The 27,825-nt window shown below is 33.6% G+C and overlaps 1 pseudogene across 1 annotated transcript; it reads left to right on the top strand.

Moving 5' to 3' along the window:
• The first annotated feature begins 4,773 nt into the window (after window positions 1-4,773).
• LOC308639443 (ATP-dependent RNA helicase DDX19B-like) lies at window positions 4,774-22,088 on the top strand (annotated as a pseudogene). The gene is made up of 3 exons: window positions 4,774-4,816; window positions 16,380-16,435; window positions 20,669-22,088. The product of its transcript is annotated as an ATP-dependent RNA helicase DDX19B-like (transcript).
• The last annotated feature ends 5,737 nt before the right edge of the window (window positions 22,089-27,825 follow it).

The raw sequence follows: 27,825 nt of genomic DNA, 5'->3' as shown, positions 1-27,825 counted from the left end.
GATTTTATTCTCTTTTAATGCTGAGTAATATTCCATTGTGTGTGTGTGTGTGCCCTTCATCTATTGAAGGGCATCTAGGTTGGTTCCACAGTTTAGCTCTCATGAATTGAGCTGTTATGAAGACTGATATGGCTGTATCACTATAGTATGCTGATTTTAAGTCCTTTGAGTATAGAACGAGGAGTGGGATAGCTGGGTCAAATGACGGTTCCACTCCAAGGAATCTCCATACTGCTTTCCAAAGTGGTTGCACCACTTTGAAGTCCCACCAGCAATGTATAAGTTCCCCCATATCCTTGCCAACAAATTTTGCTGTTTGCATTCTTGACAACTACCATTCTGACTGGCATGAGTTGAAATCTTGGAGTAGTACTAATTTGCATTTCTCTAATTACTAGAGATGTTGAACATTTATTAATATATTTGTTAATCAATTGTATATCTTCTTCTGAGAAGTGCCTGTTCAACTCCTTAGTCCATTTGTTGATTGGGTTGTTTGTTTTTCTGGTGTTAAGTTTGTTGAGTTCTTTATATATTCCGGAGATTGGTGCTTTATCTGATGTGCATATTGCAAAAAATTTGCTTCCAGAGTGTAGGCTCTATTTTCACCCCATTGTTTGTTTCTGTTGCTGAGAAGAGGCTTTTTAGTTTGAATGCATCCCATTTATTGATTCTTGAATTTTATTACTTAGAAATTAGGAGTCTTCTTATGGAAATCTGGGCCAAATCCAATGTGATGAAGATTTGGGTTACTTTTTTATTGGCACCATTTGTTGAAGCGGATATCTTTTCTGCAATGTATGTTTTCAGCACTTTCATGTAGAATGAGATAACTGTATTTTATGTGGGTTTATCTCTGTGTCTTCTATTCTGTACCACTGTTCTACATGTCTATTTTGGTGCCAATACCATGCTGTTTTGTTACTATTGGTCTGTAGTATACTTTAAGGTCTGATATAGTAATGTCACCAGCTTCACTCTTCTTGCTAAGGATTCCTTTGGTATTCTGGGTCTCTTATTTTTTCCAAATGAATTTTATAGTTGATTTTTTTCTATTTTTAAAAGGAATGACATTAGTATTTTACTTGTACTAGCATGGAATCTGTATAACACTTTGGGCAGTATGGCCATTTGACAATATTAATTTTGCCTATCTAAGAGCATGAGAGAGCTTTCCATCTTCTAAGGTCTTCTTCAATCTCTTTCTTTAGTGTTCTCTAGGTTCTTTGTGTGTGTGTGTGTGTGTGCGTGTGTGTGTGTGTGAGAGAGAGAGGTTTTTCACCACTATTGTCAAATTGATTACCAAGTATTTTATTTTTTAGGCTAATGTGAATAGGGAAGTTTTCCTAATTTCTCTTTTAGAGGATTCATCACTTATGTATATAAATTCATTTGATTTATGTGCATTGATTTTATATTGTGTTACTTTGCTGATTCATTTATTAATTCAACAAGTTTTCTGGTGGAGATTTTTGGATGCTCTAAGTAGAATCACATCATAAGCAAATAATGATAGTTTGAGTTCTTTTCCTATTCATATCCCTTTAATTTCTTTCATCTATCCAATAACTCTGCTTAGTTTCAAGGACTATGTTGAATATAAGTGGTAAAAGGCAGCATCCCTATCTTGTTTCAGTTTTTAGAGGGAATACTTCCAATTTTTATCCATTTAGAATGATGTTGGACTTAGGTTTAGCATAGATAATTTTTACAATTTTGAGGTGTGTTACTACTATCCCTAGTTTTTCTAGTGTTTTGAACATGAAAAGGTCCTGTATTTTGTCAAATGCTTACTTTGCTTCAATTGATATAATCTTATGATTTTTATATTTAAGTCTATTGATCTGATGAGTTACATTTATTGATTTCCATATGTTGAACCAAACTTGCATCCCTGGAATGAACCCCACTTGATCATGTGCGCTATTTTTAAAATATTTTTTGTATGTGATTTGCCAGAATTTTATTGACAATTTTTTCATCTATGTTCATCAGGGATATTAGTCTGAAATTTCCTCTTTGATGTGTCTCTGCCTGGTTTTGGTATCAGGATGATACTAGGTTCATAGAATGAGTTTGTCAGGGTTCCCTCCTTTTCTATTTCATTGAATAATTGGAGAAGTACTGATATTAATTCTTCTCTGTAGGCCTTGTGGAACTCAGCTGTGAATCCATCTGGTCCCGGGCTTTTCTTTGTTAGTGGGTATTTGATGGTGTCTTCTATTTGCTTGCTAGAAATTGATATGTATACATTATGTATGACTTCTTTACTCATTTTGGGTTGATAATATGCCCCTAGAAATTTGTTGGTGTCCTCTAGTTTTTCTATTTTACTGGAGTATAAATTTTCAAAATAGTTTCTAATTGTCTTTTGCGTTTCAGTAGTGTCTCTTGTGATATTTCCTTTTTCATCATGAATTTTATTAATCTGAGTTTTCTCTCTCCTTTTCATTAGAGTGGCAATTTTACTTATTTTTTCAAAGAAACAGCTTTTTGTTTTGTGAATTCTTGAACCACTACTTTTGTTTTAATTTCATTAATTTCCACCATGATTTTAATTATTTCTTGCCTTCTCCTATTTTGGTGTTGGTTTGTTCTTCTTTATCTAGGGATTTGAGATGTAATTTCAGGTCATTTATTTGTTGACTTTTTCTTCTTTGATGAATGAGCTTAATGCAGTGAACTTTCATCTTAGCAATGCTTTCATAGTGTTCCAGAGATTTTGATACATTGTATTGGAGTTCTCATTGACTTCTATGAATTTTTTTAATCTCCCTGATGTCTTCTGTTATCCATGCATGATTCAGTAGCATATTATTTAGTCTACAGGTGTTGGAGTACCTTTTAGTTTTTATTTTATTATTAATTTCTAATTTTATTCCATATGGTCAGATAGAATGTCGGGTAGTATCTCCACTTTTTTTGTATTTACTAAGACTTGTTTTGTGACATAAAATATGGTCTATTTTGGATAACGAACTATGTGTTGCTGAGAAAAATGTGTATTTGTTCATTGATGGATAGAATACTCTATATGTCTGTAAAGTCTAAATTATTGATTGTTTTATTGAGTTCTATAGTTTTGTTGTTTAGTTTCTGTTTGGAAGATCTATCCAGTGGTGAGAGAGGTGTATTAAAGTCATCCAGTGTTACTGTGTTGTGGTCTATTTGATTCATGTAGTTGAGAAGGGTTTGTTTGATATACATAGATGCCCCATTGTTTGGGGCAAAGATATTTATCATTGTTAAGCCTTCTTACTGTATAAATCCCTTAAGCGGTATGAAATGTCTTTCTTTATCCCATTTCACTAGATTTGCTTTGAAGTCCACTTTATCTGATATGATGATGGAAACTTCTGCTTGTTTGCAAGGTCTATATGAGTAGTACGGGTTTTCCCACCCCTTCACCTTCAGTCTATGGATGTCTTTTTCTGTGAGAGAGTCTCTTAAAGGCAGAATATTGTTGGGTCTTTTTTAATCCAATCTGTCAGTCTATGACTTTCAATTGATGAGTTTAGGCCATTCACATTCAGGGTTATTATTGAATTATGATTGTATTCCCAGACATTTGGTTTATTTTTGGTTTCTAACTCCATGCAGTTTTTCTTTTGATTGGCCTTTCCTTTAGTGTAGTTCTTCCCATTGCTGATTTTCATTGTTGTTTTTCATTTCCTCCTCCTGAAATATTTTGCTGAGAATGCTTCATAGTGCAGGTTTTCTCACTGTAATTTTTTTTAACTTTCATTTGTCATGAAAAGTTTTCATTTCATCATCAAATCTTAAGCTTCATTTTGCTGAATATAAGGTTCTTGGTTGGCATCCATTTTCATTCAGAGCTTGGTATATGTTGTTTCAGGATCTCCTGGCTTTGAGGGGGTCTGGATTGAAAAATCTGCAGAGATCTGAATTGGTCTCCCAGTGTATGTAATCTGATTCCTCTCTCTTATAGCCTTTTAGATTCTATCCTTATTCAGTATGCTATACATTTTCATTATAATGTGTCTTGTTGTTGATCTGCTGTAATTTTGTACATTTGGTTTCATGTAAGCCTCTTGTATTTGATTTTCCAATTCATTCTTCTTCATGTTTGGGAAATTTTCTGATATTATTTTATTGAAGAGATTATACATTCCTTTGGTTTGAATCTCTGTGCTTTACTCTATCCCAATAAATCTTATATTTGGTCTTTTGATGCTATACTGCAATTCTTGAATGTTCTGTTCATGGTTTCTTGCCATCTTCACTGTGTGGTCAACTTTATTTTCAAGTTTGGATAATTTGTCTTCATTATCTGTCATTCTGTATTCCACATGATCTAATCCATTGTTGATGCTTTCTATTGAGTTTTTTAAATTGGGTTTATTGTTTCCTTAATTTCAAAGATTCATGATTTTTTTGTTGTTTCTAAGAATCTCTCTTGAAGTAAACTTTTGCTACCTGTATTTGCTCCCTTATCTCTTTATTGATATGATCAATTGATGCCTGTATTTGCTCTCTTAGGTCATTCTTTAAATCACAGATCATTTTAATTATGTACATTCTGAACTTCTTCTCTGACATTTCACAAACTGTGCTGTCCATGGGTTCTGTTATTGTAGTATCTTGGTTTGTTTGAGGCACTTTCTTCCCAATTTTTTTCATGTTGGGTATGTCTCCCTTTTTTAGAGTGGCTATGAGGTATTACAGTTTCTACCTATAATTTCATAGTGTCTGTGCAGATTACCTGTACCTCCTCTTGGTGTTGGGCTTCCAGTCCCTTGCCAGTGTCCCAAGATGGATGCTACTGCAACTAAAGATGATGGTGGCAATAGCATAGGTAAATCAAGGTAGCAGCAGGTACATCCCAAGATGGATGTAACCACTTTCAGAGATGGGGCTAAATCTGGGCTTCCACATGGGTCAGCCAGGTGGTCCTGAGACTGGGCCTAGGCTCCTGCCTGGGTTGGCAAGGTTGGTCTTATGCTTGGGCCTGGAGTGTGTCTGCAGGTCAATAGGGTGGTCCTGGGCCTGATCTGGGCCTAGGCTTTTGCAGGGATCCTCAGGGGTTTTCCTAGATCTGGGCCTGGACTTCTTCTGGGGACCATGGGGGTAGTCCTAACCCTGGACCTGGGCTCCTGCATGGGTCAGCAGGTTGGCAGGTTGGCCATGAAATAGTAATATTATACTCAGAAAAATTATACTTCTCATTTGAAAATGAAACAAACTTTTCATGATAAGTAGAAAACAAAAGAATTCATAAACACAAAGCCTTCACTAAGAAACATACTCAATGATATATTACATGAAGAAATATAAAAATAATAACCAGCATAGTAATGCATTACACTAGAAGAATAGTCAATTAAAGGAGAACTAAGCCTGAATTAATCCTCAGAAATAAATCAAAATGGCTGGAAATAACAAAAAAAAATCTCTAAAAATATTGAATGTAAATAGTCTAAACTCTTCTATCAAAATTTATAGATTGGCAGATTGTATTTAAAAACAAAACCCAACAACACATCATTTGTAAGAGACACACCTTACAAAGACATCTACAGACTGAAGGTGAAAGAATGGGAAAATATATTCCATGCAAATTGTACCCATAAACAAACAGGGGTAGCCCATCAAAAGGGACATCAAGTCAAAATTAATAAGAAGAGACAAAAAGGTCCCTTCCTACTGATTAAGGGAATCATCTGACAACATGTTATAATGATTTTAACCATATATTCCCCAACAATGGTGCATCTACATACTAAAATGATTCTTCTCTCAATATAAAGAATCAGATAAACTACAATACAATAGTACTCAGTAAATTCATCCCACCTCTTTAACCACTACATAGGTAATCCAGACATAAACTTAGTAAAGATTCTTTAGATCTAAAAACATACTATTAACCAAATAGACCTAACAGGCATTTATAGAATATTTTATCCATCAAAAACTCAATTCATCTTTTTCTCAGGAATGCATTGACTGTGTTATAAAATTGATCATATTTTAGGTTACAAACCAAATCTTAACCAAATTAAAAAATACAGTCAATTCCTTGCATCCAGTCAGATAATAATGGAATAAAAGTATAAGATAAAAAACAGAAACCGCTCTAACAGCAGGAGTCAAAATGATATGCTTTTGAATAATATCATTTTGAATAACAAATGGATAGCAATAAATAATCATAGGAGAAAAGGTGTTTGAATTACAAATGGATAGCAACAAATAATCAGAGGATAAAAAAAATCTTACAAATGAGAAAAAAGATATAACAAAATTTCTGGGACAGTATGAATAGTTTTAAGAGAAATGTTTATATAACTGGGTTCAAATATTTAAACATTTAGAAAGATATTAAATAAATAATCTAACATCACACTTGAAGGCCATATAAAAAAAGAAAAAAAATGTCCAAATCAGTAGAAGACAGGAAATTATTATAATCAGATGAAATTGAGAATAATCACTGAAATTTAGAATAAAAACAATACAAAGAATCAAAGAAACAAAGACTTGGTTTTTAAAGGATAAAAATATTCATAAACCCATAGTTAAAATAAACAAAATAAAGACAAAAAAGACTCAATCAAATAAAATTAGAGATGAAAAAGAAAATATCCCTATAGATACTACTGAAATCCAGAGGATCATCAGAAACTATTTTGAAAATGTACACTTCAATAAGCTTGAAAATCCTGAAGATACTGACAAACTCCTTGAGATATATGACCTACCAAATTGAGCCAAAAGGACAGAGAAAACCTAAATAGATAAACAAAAAGTAATGGAATTCAAGCAGCTATCAAAAGGCTTCCAGTGAAGAAAGAAAGCTCAGAACAGGATGGATTCTCAGCAGAGTTCTACAAGATTTTTAAAGAAGAAATACTAATCCTTCTCAAATAATTATATGAAATAAAAAAAGGATAAAACACTGCCAAATTAATTCTGTGAAGCCAGAAAAACCTTGATACCAAAAAACAGATAAATACATAGCAAAGAAAGAAAACTTCAGTTCAGTAACCCTGATGAACACATATGCAAAGACTCTTTAAAAATATTGGCAAACCACATACAAAAACAAATTTAAAAAAATAATGCACCATAGCCAAGTGGGTTTCAGTCCAGAGATGCAAGGTTGGTTCAACACATGCAAATCAATGGACAAGAATCACATGATTGTCTCAATACAAACAGAAAAATGTTTTGGCATATTTCAGCCAATATGCATCTTTAAAACATTAGAGAAACTAGTTACAGAAGTATTACCTCAACATTTTTTAAATATACTTTTTGTTGTAGTTGGACACAATACCTTTATTTTACTTATTTAATTTATGTTGTTCTAAGGATCAAACCCAGCACCTCGAATGTGCTTGGTGAGTGCTCTATTGCTGAGCCACTCCCAATCCCTTACTTCAACATTTTAAAGGTCGTATATGACAAGCTGAAGGCCAATGCCATACTGAATGAGAAAAATTGAAAACATTTCCACTAAAAGCATGACAAGATTGTTACCAAATCTCACCATTCCTATTCAACATAGTCCTTGAAACTTTAGCCAGAGCAATCATGCAAAATAATGAAATTAAAGAAATACAGGGGATGAGGGTGTAGATTATTGGTAGAGTGCTTGCTGAAAATATGTGAGGTACTGGGTTCAATCCTCAGCACCACATAAAAATAAATACAATAAAATATGTGTCCATTTATGAAATATAAATAAATAAATAACAATAAAAGGATACAAATAGGAAAAACAGAACTTGAATTATCTCTTTGCTGATGACATGATCCTATATTTATAAGATAAAAATAATCTACTTGAAGACTTCTAGAGCTGTTAAACTAACTTAGCAAAGGTTCAGAATATAAGATCAACATACATAAATCTACCACTTTCTCATGTTTCAATAATGAAACCAGTGAAATGTAATTAGGAATTCAATGCCATTCACAGCAATCTTTAAAAAATACTTGGAAATTAATCTAACAAAGAATGTGAAGGACCTCTACAATGAAAGCTGTAGAATTCTTAAAAACTAAATTTAAGACCTTAGAAAAAGGAAACACTGTATATACCCACATCAGTGGTTTATAGAAGCTCAATTCGCTATTGCTAAACTATGGAGCCGAACTACTTGCCTTTCAACAGATGAATGGATCAAGAAAATATGATATATATACACAATGGAGTATTACTCAGTGTCAAAGAAGAATGGCTTCATGACATTTACCAGTAATTGGGTGGATATAGAGATTAGAGGCAAAATGAAATAAACCAGCCCCAGAAAACCAAAGGTTGAATGTTTTTGGTAATATATGGAAGTTAACCCACAATAAGGGGGAGGTGAGAATAAAAGCTCAGTGGATTAGAAAAGGGAAATTAAGGGAAGGGAGGGAAATAGGAAAAGAAAACACAATGAGATGAGTCTTACATAAGTTTCTTATATTTATATATAAATACAAAACAGTTAATCTCACAAGAACAGTGTCCTAAAAAGAATAAGATATGTTCCATGCTTACATAATTATGTCACAAAAGAAGTATACAGTCTTTTTAAAAAATTATTTATTTTTTAGTTGTACTTGGACACAAAACCTTTATTTTATTTATTTATTTTTATGTGGTGCTGAGGATCGAACCCAGGGCCTCACACATGCTAGGCAAGCACTCTACCACTGAGCCACAACCCCAGCCCTCTACTGTCTTTTATAACTAAAAAATAAGAGAAAAGATGAAAAGACTTCTCATGTTCTTGAATAGATAGAATTAATGTTATGAAAATGGCCATACTATCAAATGCATTATACAGATTCCATACAATCTGTCATGGAAATACCAATGACATTTCACAGAAGTAGAACAAGGTGTTACAAAATTAACTTAGAAAAATAGGAGACCCAGAATAGGCAAAACGTTCCTTAGCAAAAGAAGCAATACTGGAAGCATCACAATACTGGTCCTCAAATTATACTACAGAGATATAGCAACAAAAACAGTATGATACTGGCATTAAAATAGACATGAATCCCAATGGAATAGAATAGAAGACACAGAAATGGATGAACCTATCTGAATATAGTTGTCTGATACTAGACAAAGGTGTCAAAAACATATGTTGAAGAAAAGATAGGCTTTATAACAAATGGTGGTTGGAAATTATATGTAGAAGAATGAAATTGATACCATTTCTCACCCTATACAAATGTCAACTCAAAGTGGAACAAAGAGATTAGACTGCAAATTATACAACCACTTGAACAAAATGTAGGCCCAACAAAGTACAAGAAATAGAACAAAAAGTTAATAAGTGTGATGGAATCAAATTAAAATCTTCTGCACAACAATAGAAACAATTATGAGCATGAAGATAGCTCACAGAATGAGAGAAGATCTGTGCCACCTGCTCTTCAAATAGGACATTAATACCCATAATATATAAATAACTCAAAAATCTTGACATACAAAAAATAATAACCCAATTAATAAATGGGCAAAAGAACTAGACACTTCTCAAAAGAAGAAATGCAAATAGCCAACAAATATGTAAATATGCTCAACATCTCTAGTAATTAAGGAAATGAAAATAAAAAATACATTGAGATTTCATCTCACCCAGTGAGAATGTCAATTATTAAGAACATAAATAGCAATAAATGTCGGCAAAGATGTTATGGAAAACATACACTTTTGCATTATTGATGGGATTGCAAATTAATGCAACCACCCTGGAAAGTGGTATGGATATTCCTAAAATACCTGTAGGGATTCATATGACCCAGCTATCCCACTTCTTGATATATATACAAAAGATTTCAAATCAACCCACTATATGAATATAGCCACAACAATGTTTATAGCAGCATAATTCACAGTAGCCAAGCTTTGTGAACAACCTAGGTGTCCTTCATTAATTAATCTCTGTGTATTACCAAATAAGAATATTTAGTTAAATGCATAAATTTCTAGATATAACCCAAATTCATGAAAAAATAGAATTCTTGAATTGACTGATTAGTAAAAACCATGAATTATAAATTTGAAAATTTCCTATAAAGAAAATTCCAGACTGAAGCAACTTGTGTGGTAATGTCTATTGAAAATTTAAAGGGAATTAACAGTAATACCTCAAAAATTCTTCCCCAAAGTAGAATTAGGTGTCAATACCTCACTTCTTATATGTGTCTACTCTTACTCTTGTTCCAAATCCAGGCAAAGATATTACAAGGAAAAAAATAGAACAGATCCCTATCTCTTTGAATGCAGGTGCAAAAATGCTCCAAAATTACTCCAAAATCAAATCCAGCAATATTTGAAAATTATTCTAACTCATGACTAATTGGAAATTATCCTAGTAATTTCAATTTGGATTAACAGTTGAAAGTCAATTAATGTAATACATCATAAAGGACAAAAACTATGTGATTTCAATAGACAGAGAAATCCATTTGATGAAATCCAATACTCTTTCATCATAAAATCTCAACAAAATTGTAATAAAAGGAACTTCCTCAACCTGATAAAGTGCATCTATGAAACACCCACAGCTAACAACATACTTAAAAGTAAAAGGCTGAATGCTTTCTCCTCAATATAAAAAGAAAGACGAAGATGTCCACTTGTATCATTCTAATTCAACATTGTACTGGATGTTCTAGCCAGAGCAATTAGGCAAAATAAAGAAATGAAAGGCATCCAGACTGGAAAGGAAGAATTTAAACTAGCTCTATTTGCAGATGACATGATCTTGCATATAGATAATACTAAAGAATCCACTATAAACTACTAGAACTAATAAACAAGAATAGCTTTTTAAAAACTGATTGCTGAAATAAGACTATATACAAACAGCAAAGAATGAAGTTAAACTCCATGTTACCCATTAAAATCAACTCAAAATGGATTATGGAGCTAAATGTAAGAAGAAATATTATAAAATTATTAGAAGATGGTAGAGAGAAATATTTATAATTCTTTTAGGTAAACATTTCTTATATTTGACAAAAAACAGCGGCAAATTTTAAAAATGAATAAGTTTGATTTAAGCAAAATTAAAAACTTTTGTGCACAATTAATGTTATTAATAATAGAAAAGATAACAAATAGACTGGAAGAAGGTACTTGTAGATCTTATATTTGTTAAGGGAATTAAATCCAGTGTATTAGAAAAACCTCAACAATAAACATTACCAATTAAAGAAGAAAGAAAATATTTTAGTAGCTGTTACCCAAAGTAGATGTAAAAATGGCTTGTTTGCCATCAGGGAAATGGAAATCAAAAGCACAACATGTACCACTTCACACCTTCTAGAATGGCCATAATGTAAAAGACAGACAAAAATAACTATTGGCAAAGATGTAGAGAAATTTTGTCCATCATATATTGCTGATGGGAATGTTAAATAGCAGATCCACTTTAGAGAAAAATTTGAAAACTCTTTTTTAATCAAACATAGGCTTACCATATGATCTATCAAATCTACGTTTATATATAAGAGGAAAGGAATATACATATGCACAACAACTTTTACATGAATGTTCATAGAAGCAATATTCATAATAACCCTGAAGTGAAAACAACCTAGATGTCCATAAATTGATGAACAGTTAAACATATCCATGCAGTAGAGTATTAGCCAGTTTTAGGAACTGAATATTTGTGTCTCTCAAAATTTAAAAATAAACTACGTGAATTTTCAGTCCCCATGGTGATGGTATTAGGAGGTAGGGTCTTTAGGAGGCAAAGAGGTTTATATGAGGTCATGATGGAACCCCATCAAGTAGGTCAGTGTTCTTATAAGATAAAGTGAAGCATGTACAAGACTGTGGGTTCAAATCCCTAAACGGGAGAAGTGGAGGAGGAAGAGCAGAAACAATAAAGGAGGAAGCAGAGTGAAGGTAGCAAGAGGGCTCATACAGAGTCCAACTCTGATAATAAATTGATCTTGGACTTCTAACCCCCAGAACAAAGATAAATAAATGTACATTAATTAAGTCACCCAAACTATGGTATTTTGTTATAACACCATAAACTAGTACAGTTTTGTTATACCAGTGTATAATGGTGCAGCCAATATGGAAAGCAATATGGAGATTCCTTGGAAATCTGGGAATGGAACCATCATTTGACTCAGCTATCCCTCTCCTCGGTTTATACCCAAAAGACTTAAAAACAGCATACTACAGGGACACTGCCACATCAATGTTTATAGCAGCACAATTCACAATAGCTAAACTGTGGATCCAACCTAGATGCCCTTCAGTGGATGAATTGATAAAAAAAAATGTGGTATGTATACACAATGGAATATTACTCAGCAATAAAAGAGAATAAAATCATAACATTTGCAGGTAAATGGATGCAGTTGGAGAAGATAATGCTAAATGAAGTTAGCCAATCCCCCCCAAAAAAATGGTGAATGTTTTCTCCAATATAAGGTGACTGACTCATAGTGGGGTAGGGAGAGGGAGCATGGGAGGAATAGACAAACTCTAGATAAGGTAGAGGGGTGGGAGGGGAAGGGAGGGGCAGAGAGTTAGCAATGATGGTGGAATCATTATCCAAAGAACATGTATGAAGACATGAATTGGTGTTAACATACTTTATATACAAACAAAAATATGAAAAATTGTGTTCTATATGTGTAATAAGAATTGTGATGCATTCTGCTGTCATGTATTTAAAAAATAAAAGCAGTTAGAAATAAAAAAGAAGATGGAAAAATCTCCCATGTTCTTAAATAGGCAAAATTAATATTGTAAAAAAAAAAAGTGCTACACAGATTTAATGCAAACCTCATTAAAATTCCAGTGATATTCTTAATAGAAACACAAAAATAAGTCATGAGGTTCATTTGAATAAATGAGAGGTCTAGAATAGCTAAAACAATCTTTAATGGAAAAAGTGAAGCTGGAAGAATCACAACACCAGAGCATAAATTATATTACAGAGCTATAGTATCAAAAACAGTATGGCATTAGCACCAAAACAGACATGAAGACCAAGAGAATAGAATAAAATAAACAGAGACAACCTAAATCAATACAGTTATCTCATACTAGAAATAGGCACCAAAAATTCACTGGATGGCCTTTTTCAACAAATTGTGCTGGGAAAACTGGAAGTCCATATGGATGTAGTAGATGGAATTTGATGCCTATCATTCACCCTGTACAAAACTCAATTGAAAGTGGAACAAAGACCAGGAAGTTAACCAGAAACACTGCACCTACTAGAAGAAAAATTTAGGCCCAACATTCCAACATATCAGCTCAAGAATTGACTTTCTTAAGAAGACTTTTAAAGTGCAAGAAGTAAAATTTTAAAAAATCAATAAATGGAATTGTATCAAACTAAAAAGCTTCTTCACAGCAAAAGAAACAATCAAGAGCTTGAAGGTAGTGCGTAAAAGTGGGAGAAAATCTTTGCAATCTACATGTAAGATAGCATTCATTTCCAAGCTATGCAAAGAAATCAAAAAGCTTAACAACCAAAAACCAAATAACTCAATCAATCAATGGATAAAAAACTGAAAAGACACTTCTCAAAAGAAGTATAGGGGCTGGGGTTGTGGCTCAGTGGTAGAGTGCTTGCCTAGCATGTGTGAGGCACTGGGTTTGATCCTCAGCACCATATATAAATAAATAAAGGGCCACCAACATCTAATAAAATATCTTTAAAAAAGGAGAAGTACAAATTATCAACAAATATATTAAAAAATGTTCAATTTCTTTAACAATCAGAGAAATACAAATTAAAAGTACACTGAGATTTCATCTCATTCCAGTCAGAATGACCATTATGAAGAATACAAATATTGAATTCCATATGTTAAACCAACCTTGCATCCCTGCAATGAACCCCATTTTGATCATTTTGCACTGTCTTTAAATATGTTTTTGTATGTGATTTGCCAGGATTTTATTAAGAATTTTTGCATCAATATCAGGGATATTGGCCTGAAATTTTCTTTCTTTGATATTTCTTTGTCTGGTTTTTGTATCAGGGTGATAATAGCTTCATAGAATCATTTTAAAGGGTTCCCTTCTTTTATATTTCATGGAATAATTTGAAGAGTATTGTTGAAATTTCTTCTTTGAAGTTTTTGTAGAACTCAGCTGAGAAGTCATATGGTCCCAGGCTTTTCTTTGTTAGTAAGCTTTTCAAGGCATCTTCAATTTCATTGCTTGAAATTGATCTGTTTAAATTTTCTATACACTCCTGATTTAATTTGGGTAGAACATATGTCTCTAAAATTCCAGTGATATTCTTAATAGAAACACAAAAATAATTTGTCAATGTTTTCATTATTCTCTATTTTAATGGAGTATAGATTTTCAGTGTACTTCTTGATTATCATCTGTATTTCATCTTCATGGTGATATTTCTATTTTCATTGTGAATTTTAGTAATTTGTAATTTCAATCTCTTTCTCTTCTTTAGTCTGGCTAAGAGTTAGTCAATTTTGTCTATTTTTTCAAAGAAGCAACTTTTTGTTCCCTTGACTTCTAAGTTACTTTTTACTGTTTCAGTTTTGTTAATTTAAGCTCTGATTTTAATTATTTCCTCTTTTCTAGTGTTTGTGATGTTGATTTTTCTTCTTTTTATACAACCACAATAATAGGATCCTACTTGGAAAAAGTTATACTTATTCTATGTACATAAAATTGGTCAAAATACACTTTATTGTCATGTATATTTAGAAAGAACAAATTTTTTAAAGGAATATAAGTAACAATAAATCTTGGTGAGGATGTGGGGAAAAGGGTACACTTATTTATTGCTGGTATGACTGTATATCTATAAAATCCTTCTGGAAAACAATAAAGAAATTCATCAAAAAACTAGGAATGGAAGGAACCACAATTTTAACTAGCTATTCCACTATTTGGTACATGACCAAAGGAGTTAAAATCAACATACTATAATTTGCAAAAGATGAATAATTTATTCTATTAAACATTTTTTTCTGGACGTCCTAATGAGCTAAATAAAGCAAGAAAAAAAGCATAATTTATACCAATTGAAAAGGTAAAAGTTTTTGCTCATATGTTTCACAATCACTAACCAAATCCTAGGAGAACAATGAAAGAGCTACTAGATCTAGAGATAGGTTTAGGTTTAGAAATACAAGTCAATATACAAAAATCAATTGTATTTGTTACAAATCTATACTACTCTAAGATTTCATCTCACTCTAGGCAGCATGGCAATTATCAAGAATACAAGTAACAATAAGTGTTGGTGAGGATGTGGGGGAAAAAGCTACACTTACGCATTGCTGTTGGGACTGCAAATTGGTGCAACTATTATGGAAAACAGTATGGAGATTCCTTGGAAAACTGGAAATGGAACCATTTGACCCAGCTATCTCACTCCTCAATCTATACCCAAAGGACTTAAAATCAGCATACTACAGTGACACAGCTACATCAATGTTTATAGCAGCTCAATTCACAATAGCTAAACTGTGGAACCAACCTAGATGCCCTTCAACAGATGAATGGATAAAGGAAATATGGTACATATACACAATAGAATAATTACTCAGCCTTAAAGAAGAATGAAATTATGGCATTTGCAGGTAAATGGGTGGAACTGGAGAATATCATGCTAAGAGAAATAAGTCAAACCCCAAAAAACAAAGGCTGAATATGTTCTTTGGTAAGCAGATGCTAATCCATAATGGTAGAATGAGGGAAATTTGGATTATGCTCAGGGTGGCAAGGGGTGTGGGGATGTAAGGGACAGTGGAATGAGATGGACATTATTACTCTCTACATGTATGATTACACTACCAGTGTAACTCTGTACCATGTACAGCCAGAGGAGAAAAAAATTGTGCTCCATTCGTGTACAATGTGTCAAAATGCATTCTACTGTCATGCATAACTAATTAGAACAAATTTAAAATATATAATAAATAAATAAAAAAGAATAAAAGAAAGAAATCAATTGTATTTTGATTGGCTAATAATAAAAATTGGAATATAAAATTTAAAACAATACCATTTGCAAACCAAAATGAAACACTTAAGGGATGTTTAGCAACATATGTGAAAAATTATACACAGAAACAACAAAACATTGTTTATAAAGTTAAGAAAAGCCATAATAAATGGTGAACTGTATTGCATCCATGACTCAAAAAAAATCAATACTATTATCATATCTATTTTTCCAAAATTGATCTAAATATTCAATATAATCTCAGTCAAAATCTTTGTCTTGAAAGAAATTACAAGCTAATTCCAAAATGTATATGAAAATGCAAGGAAACAAGAATAACCAATGAGGAGTTTTAAATAAAGGAAAGAATGGAAAGAAGACCATTATTTCAAGATTATTATTTACCTAAAATAACCATAAAATTGTGTTTTTGACATACAGATAAGCACACAGATCAATGGACCACAATAGAGATACATCCACACTTATATGGTGAAGTAAGTGTTTTTTTTGTTTTTTTTTTGTTTTTTTTTTTTTGACAACAGATTGAATCCAGGGTCATTTAACCACTGTGCTACATCCCCAGTCCTTTTAAAAAAATATTTTGAGACAGGGTCTCACTGAGTTACTTAGGGTATATGCTAAGTTGCTAAAGCTGGATTTGAACTTGTGATCCTCCTGCCTTAGTCTCCTGATCTGCTAGGATTACAGGCATGCAGCACTGTGCTGGGCACATGCTCATTTACTTTTTATTTGCAGTAACAAGAAATAACAATGGAGAGAAAAAATAACCTTTAAACCAAAGATACCATGAAAATTGAATGTCTTTATGTAAAAAGGAATCTCAAACCTTACTTTACACCATATATAAAACTTACCTTTAAATGAATCATATTCCTTAACATAAGAGATAAAAGTATAAAGTTTGTAGAAGACAACATAGGAAAGAACCTTTTCTAAACTTGGGTTAAATATAAAAATAAATAAATAAATAGGAGAAAATAATGAGGCACAAAGGAAAACAAGATAAACTTGGACTTCATCCAAATTAAGAACTTCTGTTCTTCAAATAACACTGTTAATATAATTAAAAATCAATCCCAGAGTGGGAAATAATTAAAATAACTATAATTGAAAAAGTATTAACATATAGAATCTATGTGCACATTCACAATTCCAATAGCAAGAAAAAAAAACAAGAACAAAATAGAGAACAGGTTGTGACATACACATCAGCAAAGAATATATCATGAATGGTCAACAAGAGTAGAAAATATGTAAAACATAATTTTCATTAGAATAGTGAATTTAAAACCACAATAAGTTACCATTATAAATGCAACAGAAAGTAAAAAATGTAAAAGACCATTAAATGACTGCAGGGTTGTAGCACGGGGAAATTTCATTTATTGCTGGTGAGAAAGCTAAATGGTACAGTTACCTTAGAAAATATTCTGACAGTTTCTTAAAAACTAGGAATAAATTTACCACGTGACCTAGCAATTCTTCTCCTAAATATTTACTTAAAAAATATGAAGATACTTCCACACAAAGATATAAAATGCCATAAAATGGTCATAGCTATATTATTCATAGTAGTCCTAAACTGGAAATAAGCCAAATATCTATCAACTGGAGAATGGACAAACTGCAGTGCATCTATGCGATAGAATGCCACTCAGCAATAAAAAAAAAAAAAAGAACTACTAATAATGAACTACTAATAATGTAACAACATGAATGAATCTCAAAAACATTATGCAAAATGAAAGAATCTAGACTCAAAAGGATATAAATTGTGTGATTCCACTTATGAGACATTCTGGAAAAATCATAGCTGTATAGAGAAAACCAGCTAAGTTGTTACTAGGAGATACGGGGGCCTTAACTGTAAATGAATAAGAGTAAACTTTTAGGGTTAATGACTATATTATATACATAAGCTTTGGTGGTGTTGATATTAATAATCAAAATTAATAGAACTATTCTTAAAAAGGATGATATTTTTATATGTGTAAATCATACTTTGATAACAAAAATATATAAAATCCAAAATAAGGATATTTATAATAGATATAATTTTAAAAGAAATTTAAAAATAAACTCAAATGTAGATTTATGAAATTGAAATGGATTTATAAAGCACATAAGGCTTTTTAATTTATAATATAATATTATTTATAATCATTTGATGAAAAATTTTGAAATCTTGAATAAATGGTTAAGATTGAACAATATAAGACCTGGTTAAATAAACTATGGCAAATTTACATGCCAAAATACTATTTAATCAATAAAAATAATAATGCATAAGACAATTTTGTGACATGATCTCACTAATATAAAATGGATATATATATATATATATATAAACTGGTAGTATTGCTAATAGCAATGGTCACCTCAGGGTATATTTGACTTTTGCTTCATCTTTGTACTTTTTTTTTGTTTCTAAGTTTTCTGGATGTTGACATTGTGTAATTTTTGTAAATCATAAAGGCTATTGAAATAATTTGGTGATATCAGAAAATAAATGCATGCTAAATGCCTAACAAAATTATGTCAAAAGAACACATGAGATAGCTTTAGGGATTTCTTGCTGGCAAACATTGGGCAATTTTATCATGAAAAAGAATAGTAATGACAGCATAAATAACCATTTAATTTTCACAGAAATATGAGTTAATATTGCTAGTCTTTAAAAAGTTGGAGAAAGTAAAGGAAGGCAATTTGTTAAACATGTATATATGGTGGTAGGATATACTTCTTTACAAAAGATAGTCTATGAATAAATATTGAGGGAATAGTAATAAATCACAATTCTGCCTTAACTCTGTGATTAATTCAACCATTTATTATCATTAACAGATTCTAATAGATACTATTAATTATAACTAATAGAAACTATCACATATAGCATCTATTATAACAGAAGCTTTTTTCTCTTTTATGTATTTATTAGTACATTATAGTTACATATAAAATGGGGTTCATTCTGACAGAGTCAAATTTGTTTTTAATATAAGTTGCTCCATTTTAGTCTCTGATACTTTCCCTTTCCCTTTCTTCCTCCTTCCCTCTGTTCCCTTCCTCTACTCAACTGGTGTTACTCCTTTATGTAGTTTTTTGAATTGGTATTTTACAGATTTACATAAAGGTAAAATTTACTGTGGTATATTCATATATATATATATATATATATATATATATATATATAATGATTAGATCATTTTCATTCTACCATTCCTCCATTTTTCTAACACTCCTCCCTCCCTTTCAAGACTTCCTCTACTCCACTGATGTCCCCTCAATTTTTGTGGAATATGCCCCCCTTTTCCCTCTTATTTTGGTCTAGCTTCAACATATGAGAGAAAACATTTGACCTTTGACTTTGTAAGTCTGGCTTAGTCCACTTATTATGATAGTTTCTAGTTCTACTCATTTATCTGTAAATGTCATAATTTCATTCTTCTTTATGGCTGAGTAAAACTGCATTGTGTATGTATACCACATTTTCTTTAACCATTCATCTGTTGACAAGTGCCTGGATTGATTCCATAACTGGGCTATTGTGAATTGTGCTGCTGTAAACATTGATGTGGTTGTATACATATAGTATTTTAATTTTAGAACCCTTGGATATATAGCAAAAAGTGGGATAGCAAGATCATATAGTGATTCCATTCTTAGTTTTTTTTTTTTAAGAATCTCCATACTTTTTTTCCAAAGTGGTTGTACTAATTTTCAGTGATCAACTGATAAATTTAGTATTATAAGTAGAGGGACTTCCTAATATTATGTCTTTCTGGTTGTAATTAAATTCTAAATACAAAAAATACCAGTGAAGTATACTTGCCAAGCATCATTAACTAGCATATAGTCATAAAGGCATAATCAGAATAAATAATCAGTAGAATCAGTGACATTTTGCCAGACAACTAGTTGATCTTGACTTCGTAGACAATATAAGCTAATTTAAAATGAGTGGGGGAAGGGAGGGGAAGAACAGAAGTTCAGTAGATTAGACAAAGGGAAATAAAAGGAAGGCAGGGGAATAGGAAAAGGAAAGACAGTGGAATGATTCTGACCTGACTTTCCTTTGTACATATATGAATACATCACATTGAATCTCACCATCATGTACAACCACAAGACTGGTATTCTAATTATAATAAGATATACTCCATGTTTGTATAAATATGTTGAAATTTACTATAATGTGTAAATAAAAAGAAAAACAAATTTTAAAATGGGTGGGTGAAACAGAAGAATTGTCCTAGATTAAAATGACTAAAAAGACATAAGCAAATGTAGTTAAGAACTTCAATTATGTCGAGGGTTAAACATATTGTATTTGGGAGATAATTGTGGAATTATGAATATGGACTGTATATTAGATGATATTATTGAATTAATTATAATTGTCATAGATGTGATGGTGATCTTGTGGTTATATAATGAAAATCGAGGAAAATTATTTCTTTTTTTTCAGAGAGAGAGAGAGAGAGAATTTTTTAATATTTATTTTTCTGTTTTCGGTGGACACAACATCTTTATTTTATTTTAATGTGGTGCTGAGGATCGAACCCAGTGCCCCGTGCATGCCAGGCGAGTGCGTTACGGCTTGAGCCACATCCCCAGCCCAAGGAAAATTATTTCTAAGTAGTACATGTAGGATTATTTTGGTATAATAAGTTGTGATGTTTGAAATTAACTTTTAAATGGTTTAGCAAAAGCTAAACATAGATCCTGCTGTGCCTGCCAGGGCACCCACCAGCAGCCACATCCCACCCATGCTGGGGACCATGGCCACCAACTTGTGGCCCTGTTCGTGGATGAGCAGGAAGCAGCAGCCTAGTCTGTGCTGTTGTCAAGACCAATACTAATGCAGGTAAGACAGATGAAGAAGAGAAAGAGGACAGAGCTGCCCAGTCTTTACTCAACAAGCTTATCCAAAGCAACCTTGTGGATAACACTAAACAAGTGGAAGTCCTGCAAAGTAATCTGAACTTCGTGGCTCTCCTCAGTGAAGTCTTTTGAAGAGCTTCACCTAAAACCACAGCTTCTCAAAGGAGTCTATGCCATGGGTTTCAACTGTCCATCTAAAATCCAAGAGAATTCATTGCCTTTGATGTTTCCTGAACCTCCACAGAACTTAATTGCCCAGATTCAGTCAGTACTGGTAAAACAGCCAAATACAACCTTCAAAGAGATACCCCCAAATTTTTGTGCCTCTCCCCCACATATGTGCTCACCCTTCAAACAGGAAAAGTAATTAACAGATGGACAAATTTTATCCTGAACTGAAGCTAACTTATGCTGTTTGTGACAATAAATTGGAAAGAGAACCCAAGATCTGTGAGAAGATTGTCATTGGTACCCCAAGGACCGTCCTGGACCGGTGCTCCAAATGGACACAAAAAGAATCAAGATATTTGTTCTGGATGAGGCTGACATGATGATAGCCACTCAGGGCCACCAAGATCAGAGCATCCATATCCAGAGGATGCTACCCAAGAACTGCCAGATGTTGCTTTTCTCTGCCACCTTTGAAGTCTCTGTGTTGAAATTTGCTCAGAAAGTAGTTCTGAGCAACATTATCAAAGTAAAGTGTGAGTAGGAGATTTTGGACATCATCAAGCAATACTATGACCTGTGCAGTAACAGAGATGAGAAGTTCTAGACCTTGTGCAACCTGTATGGGGCCATCACCATTGCTCAAGCCATGATCTTCTGCCATATCTGCAAAATATCTAGTTGATTGACAGCAGAGTTCTCAAAAGAAGGCCCCAAAGAGGCCCTGGTGAGTGGAGAAATAATGGTGGAGCAGAGAACTGCTGTTATTGAGTGCTTCTGAGAGGGTAAAGAGAAGGTTCTGGTGACCCCCAAGGTGTGAGCTTGTGGTATCAATGTTGACCAAGTGTCTGTTGTTATCAACTTCAATTTTCCTGTGGACAAGGATGGGAACCCAGACAACACGATCTACTTGTACTGGATCGGGTTTACTGGTCACTTTGGCAAGAGGGGACTGACTGTGAATATTATCAAGCACAGCATGAACATCCTGAATAGAATCCAGGAGCATTTTAATAAGAGATAGAAAGATTAGACATGGATGATTCGGATGAGATTGAGAAAATAGCCAGTTGAGAAGCTCTACCAGCCCTTGGCACTGCCCTGCATGGGTGACAATTGCTTTCACAGTAGAGGCCTCAACCATCACTACAAAGATGTAGACATGAGGAAAAAACTACCTACCTCACTTTACATTATGTTTGGACTTGACAAAAATTTTTGCTAATGATGAGGGATGGTAGAAATTTTTTACACCACTGTAGAAGATTAGGTGTAAATATACAGAAATTTACCTTTTGGAACTTCTGTCAGTTTTTTAGCCAGCACTTCTCTCATCATTACCCTAATCTAGACATTGTGGCTATTTACTTACCAGGATCCCCTGCTGAAATTTCCGCCTGTTCTCTGGCTTAGAGTGTGGAGGGCAGCCTCCAATCCCTGTAGAAATGACAGAATAGAAGTGAAGAGGGATTACAGAGGGAGAGGATACCCACAGTAAATAGGTGTTACACTTGTGATGTCTGGAGGCCACCATGAGGAAGCAGAGGAGACCTGTGACCTGCTGCTTTGGACTGACTTGGTATGGAATAGCTCATCTGCATATTGCCAGCCCCTCTGTCCTAATGTCCACAATAGGAAGGTATTTGCTGTGATGGACAGAAATGCCAGGCTTTGGGCCTTTCTATGCAGGCTTGTGTCTCAGGACCATCATTGGCTCTTTTCAGCAGGTTTGATGTGGGTGTAGTGTACATTGGATTATTGGTGGGTCCTTTGCTTGTGCTTGGGCAAGTCCTTTGGAGAAGTCCCCGCAAAATTGCCACAAAATTTGGTTTCACTGGCACTTACAGCATCTTTTTTTGTGTTGTCTTTCTTAATCCTCAGCCCAAGCAAATAAAAAGTGGCCTGGGATTTGGATTCTCAGTGAAAATTGTGGGTTCAACTTTCTAATGGCCATCTTCAAGGCAGTTTCAATGATAGTCACAAATTCTTTCTTTGCCTCAAGGTCCCAGAAGTTTTGTCAGATCTGGGGAAAGATTACAGATATTTGGCATCTTGATTGTAAAGAGGTTTTGAACATCTGTGTTCACAGTGCTTGGAATATACAAACAGGTTCAACTGAGGGATTAGATGGATTACAACTATTCATCTGTCCAAGGCATGAGTAATTGCCAAGACCAAACTTCCTCACACCTGGCCAAGGCTCTTGGGACCCAGAGTGTCAGAGCAAAGATGATCTCAGTTGCAAGAGCAATCTGAGACCCCCAACCAAAAGGAGTCTTCTTCAGCTCTTTGGCCTTGATATAGAATGCAACTTATCTAGGACCTAGAAGAGGAATTTTTATTATTATTATTATTATTATTATTATTATTATTATTATTATGGTTCTGGGGATCAAACCCTAGGCAAGTGCTCTACCACTGAGCCTTGGTAGAAGTCTTTTATGTGATTAGAACTATTCTAATCTCAGATCTTCTTTGAGTTGTCTCTGTTTTAAGGCTGTCACCTAGAAAGGGAGGTTGCCTAATATCAGCCTCCTGGTACTTTTCTTAATCTGACATGGTAGAGAGATTGACAGACTGCCAATTCTGATACATTTGCCAGTGGGTTCTTGATGGTGTAATTTTATGTATGCTCCTGGTCAACATTGACCCATAGTAGGAGTCTTGTGAGAAGAAATGTTATAGTATCCTGCAGATCTGTGGACCAACTTTGAAATAACTAAAAACAAGGACAATAATTAAAGAAATAAATAGACTCCCTACTAATCTATAGGCCAACTCCACTCCTCACAACAGGTATGACTCATCTACTATTGCAGCCATAAGTCTGAGAAGGAAAGGGAAGTGGTGTGCAGCTGACTCTTTAATAGTAGGAGTAAATAGGTTTCTGGTGAAAGTGTAGATCAACAGTTCTTAACCTGAGGTATTAGATCTCTGAAAATTCACTGGATAGGTTTCATAGAGTCTTTGAAATATATGCATTAGTTTGAATTTAAATGCATTTTCTTGGGGAAACTCCCAAAGAATTATGCATCTTTTAAAAAACCAAGACACACTCTGTTGTTGATGGTTCTGGAACATCACCCCAGTATCACTGTGGGTCATAACCCTTCACAGTCCATTTTCATTCCTGCAAGTGCCTGTATCCAGGGCTCAGTGCTCCACAACTGCTTCTGTGACCTTGTACAGTCTGGAGACCTCAGTGATGTAAAAATGTATTGAACTTAGTTAATCTTGGTCCCCAGGGATTTTTTACTGATTTTATTTATGGAAAGATAAACTGTGCCCTAAAAGAGAGAAACTCAGGAAAAGAAAATTTTGGTGCGGTAGAAAATTCTGGATTCTCATTATCTATAAACAGTGAATTTTCTTAGGATTTTTTTGTGCCATCCATTGACTGTATGCATAAGAACAAATCACTTGTTGATGTATTCTTTATTAATGTTAACTAAACTTAATTAAGGTGTGTTCTCAAAAGAAAGTTAAATATATATATACCCAATATATAGAGAAGGGTATGGAGAAAGTGAGAGGACAAGTAAACGAGAAAGAAAGAATGAGGGTACAAAGTAATTAAAATGCTATCAATTAATGAATATGAGAATTTGGGTGAAGAGGTGTTCAGTGTATGACTACTTTTCTACACATATCAAACTTTTTTTCAGAATAAAAATTATGAAAACAATCATTTGACACTTTACATGAAAAAATATTAAAGCTATTCTGTTAACCAGAGTTTATCTGTGTGCCCCTATAAATTATATGGAGTAGGGATGGCTGCTTAAATACAGCCCTTGCTGACAGCAAAGAGGCCAACTTACAAGAATAAAAATCAGTGAGTTTTTTTAGGTATATGTGAAAGAACAGATAGATGGTGGATCAGTTTTACAAGTACAATTCAAGACATTTAAAAGCATGTATATATATATATATATATATATATGCAAAATTGATTTCAAATCAATGTTCATTATCCTTCAGGATGATAAATGACAAAAAACTTAAGAAATGAAATGTGACATTCAATGACAACTTATATCATACCATTTTACAAAATGAAGAAGCAGATACACTGGAAATATTATGTATATTCTTTAATTATAAAAATTAAGCCTGTCACAGTGGTATATACCTTCAATCCCAGGTACTCAGGAGGCTATGGTAAGAAGACTACAAGTTTGAGGTCAGCCTCTGCAACTTATCAAGATCCTGTATCAAAATAAAAAACAAATAAAATAAAATCATAAGGGCTGGTTATATAGCTCACTGAGGAAGACTGTCCCTGAGTTTAATCCTAGTACTATAAAAGTACAAGTTAGGGGTTGGAGTTGTGGCTCAGTGGTAGAATGCTTGCCTAGCATGTGTGAGGCACTCGGTTTGATTCACAGCACCACATGTAAGCAAATAATAAAGGCCCATCAATAACTAATAAAAATATTTTTAAAATAAAATAAATAAAAATACAATTAATGTGTTTCACTGTGACATTTCTATATATTCTTACATATTGTGCTTATATGTATCCACCCTCCTTACTACACTTACTTAATGTGATATTTGGCTTAACATGATATCCTCCAGTTCTATCCATCTTCCTGCAAATGATGTGGTTTCATTCTTCTTTATATTACTCTATTTTTATATCTGCCACATGTTATTTTTCCATTAATCTGATGATGAGCACACAGGCTGAATTCACCTTGGATATTGTAAATAGCACTGCAGTAATCATGGGTATGTAAGTATATCTTTTGTGTTTTTGACAGCAGAATATTAGGGTTAGCCTTCAGTCCATTTTCCTCCAGTCTTGACAACAGTGTGCTATCAGCAAGAATATAGGAGTGAAATATGCTGAGGTCCCCTATAGTGTCCAAAACAGTTGTGTTATTACTGTCTGCTATTGCTATGGGGAAAGTATACAAGAGGGGAACTTCTGCCCCCTCAGACATGCCTACCTGGGGCTGAGTCATTGGCTGAGCATTTTAATTCCCCATATTCTTTAAGTTGAAGTGTTTGCAAGGTTTGAGTGAGAATACGTCATGGCATAACTTCTTTTAACTGGGCTATGGGTGTATTTCAGCAATAAAGCCCCCACCCAACATGCTTAAGGTGCCAGGCTTGATCTCTAGATCCACTCAGAAGGAAGAAAACAAATAGTAATACCCATAACATCAAAACAGATCATATATAAAAATACAGTAGCAATTAAAAATAAAAACAACCACAACACTAATAACAATAGAAAAGAGAAAATACAGAAAAAATTAAGAGTTAAAAAAGTAATAAAAAAAGGGTAAAATGGGGGAATAGAAGCAAAAAATCCTATTAAGATACAAGTCAAAAATTAAAATAAGATGATAATGAAAAATATCAAAATAAAAATAATAAATGACAGAATGAATCGAGGAAAAGGAAAAAGCAAAGCAAAGAATAAAAAAAAAATGAGTCAAAAATTCTTCCTAGCTGAGTTTTTGGATTGGAAACAATCTGTGTACCTGGTAATGTGGTTAATGTCTGGGCTGCAGCAAAACCTCCTCACCGGCTGAGCTGCAGCATTATGTGAGCTCTACCAGGAGCCTGTATATTCAGCCCCACAGAATACAGCAGGTGTGCACCAGGGACATGGTAAATGTTTAAGTTGAGGCATATACACAGGATATCTCTGGACATGGGAGGGAAGCAGTCAAACCAGCAAGTTCTGTACTAGATTTGATGCAGCTTTGGGGACCTGAGAATTTTCTCCCATTGGTCTCAGAATTCTCAGACCTGGTTCTCCCTCAACACCATGTGTAACTTGACTGAAACTCTGTTTCAGCCTCCACTCCTCAGATGTTCAAACCACTAGGCAGACAGATGTGTGTCACTCATCCAGCCAGGACTGTCTTGCATGGTTGTCTCCCTCCAAATCAATATTGTGTCATGGGTCCACAGGAACTCTGAATTGTGGTTGCTGTATGTTTAGTTTATTTCCTAAGAAAGGACTCTGTTAAGATGGATTCTAGTTGTAGTATTCTGAGGTGTTGTTGACCTATGTATTGAATTTTTTCTCTAAAGCTAGCTTGCTGCCCAGAAAGAGTCACTCTCAGGCCAAATTCCTCCAAAAGGATTTAAAGTTTGTTTGAACCATGGATTTCTTGGGCAGTTAAGACTGCTGGTCTGTAATTATTATTGGGTTGATTGCATTTTCCAGCTTACCATGTTCTTGTGAGGTCTGTTTTTCCTTCTCTCACCAGGGAGCCACGCCATTAGAACAAACTTTTTCTCTTTGATGTCTTTCCTATTCTCTCTGCTGTTTAGATTCTCTGTCACTACTTTATTGATTATCTGAGTATTCCCTCACTTTCTCTCTTTGGCATATAATTTATCCTCTGTTTCTGACTTTTCTCACTTGCAGAACCACACAAAGGGTAATCCTATTCCTCCATCTTTCTTCTTTCTCACTACACTTAATAGCATAGTTGAAACTGGATCACAGTCTCCTAACTTCCAGTTCCATGTGCTTTTGTGTTATAAAGCCAGAACTGAGAAGTGAAAATCAAGGACCATTATCCCCAAAGATATGAAAAGGGGTAAAATAGCCTTGTTTAAAAAATGCAGAATAAGAGAACTTGAAGATTCTTTCCTCAAAGCTTGAAAGAGAACATTTTGAGGCATATAAAAGAAAGTGCTATATTACACAGAAAATAGTAATTGCACACAATTGTTACCCTAATAGGTAGTATAAAGTAGAAATTGAAAATAAAATTTAAAAAGCTTAGGTAGTCATAGAAGACAAATTAAAAAAGACTGCTATTAAGGGAAGCTACTAAGG

This window comes from Spermophilus citellus (assembly GCF_964194105.1).
Source record: "Spermophilus citellus genome assembly, chromosome: X".
NCBI classification, from domain to species: Eukaryota; Metazoa; Chordata; class Mammalia; order Rodentia; family Sciuridae; genus Spermophilus; species Spermophilus citellus.
The sequence above is the reverse complement of the archived record's forward strand: the minus strand, read 5'-3'. Positions and strand labels throughout refer to the sequence as shown.